Raw genomic sequence first — 1,112 nt, 5'->3', positions numbered from 1 at the left:
TCTGTGGCATCCAGATCTGTTTGTGTCTCTTTGCTCGGGGGAAAAAAAAATATATATATATTAAATGAATCGGGAGGGCGGGAGGGGGGAAAGAATAACACGATTTGGTCCCGCAAGCGCCAAAGCGTATTTATAAAGTGGCCGTAACCTAAGCTGAGACCTGGGCTGATTGAACACGCAACGTCTTGCGGGGGGTGAGGGGGGGGGATGTTAAGAAAGAAACGGTCTTAGGGGTCGGAAATGTTTCCTTTGAGAGGTGCGGGTTTTCCGCGGGGGTCCCCCAAATCGCCTGGGAAAGTGGCCGGGGGAGTTGCAGACGCCCCCGGTCGCAGCGAGCCCGTTTTCGTTCCTGCAAATCTCTCTCCCGGGCGGTTTTGCCATGTGTGTCTGTCTCTCCCCGGCTCTCAAAGAAAATGTTTTAATGGTTCGATCTTATTTTTAGTTTCTTTGAAGCTTCGGGTTTGGTTTTAAAAGGCACTGTTTAGGGTTTCTTTATTTTTAAGAAGAAGAAAAGTCGGTGAAACTCAGGACTGCGGTTTATTTTTTTTCTTTCTTTTTCTTTTTTTTTTTTTTTCCAATGAGACATTCAAATGCACGTTTAAAAGAAAATCCGATCCGTCAGGAAGTTTGGAGAATTCCCGTACTATTTTTTTTTTTTTGATCCCCGTTTTCCCACCCCCTCCGTGCGTGGGTTTTTTGGTGTATTGGTAATTATTTGTATATAGATTATTCGGGAGCTAATGAGCGGAGTCCAGTTAACTCCTCACTGGTTGTGCATCCGTCATATCTATTTTATTGAGAGAATCTGTGAATAATTTGATGTGGAAAAGGCAACAGAATTTTGTCCACCGTTGGTGTAAATTAATAAATGTTTGTGACCTGGTTAAAAAAAAAAATAATAATCCCAATCGTTCTTTGCGATGTCCTTTGTCACGCTGAGAGCCGAGAGCCCCGCTCGGGCCTCGGGGAAGCGAGCGGCTCCGCCGGCCGCGGAGTTTCGCCGCCCGAAGCCGGCGGGGCTGAGCCCTCCCCTCCGCGGCCGGGCGCGCAGCTTGCGCGGGGCTGCTCCGCGCCGCCTCCCTTCTTCCCACGGCTGCAGGCTGCCACACCGG

At 49.0% G+C, this 1,112-nt stretch overlaps 1 protein-coding gene across 1 annotated transcript in view; it reads left to right on the top strand.

The window, feature by feature from the left end:
• Positions 1–1,112, top strand: part of LOC104841193 (forkhead box protein D1-like) — a 6,077-nt gene that overhangs the window by 4,683 nt on the left and 282 nt on the right. The gene's annotated exons all lie outside the window — the stretch shown is intronic.

This window comes from Haliaeetus leucocephalus, unplaced genomic scaffold (assembly GCF_000737465.1).
Source record: "Haliaeetus leucocephalus isolate CR32 unplaced genomic scaffold, Haliaeetus_leucocephalus-4.0 Scaffold848, whole genome shotgun sequence".
Classification (NCBI taxonomy): domain Eukaryota; kingdom Metazoa; phylum Chordata; class Aves; order Accipitriformes; family Accipitridae; genus Haliaeetus; species Haliaeetus leucocephalus.
The sequence above is the reverse complement of the archived record's forward strand: the minus strand, read 5'-3'. Positions and strand labels throughout refer to the sequence as shown.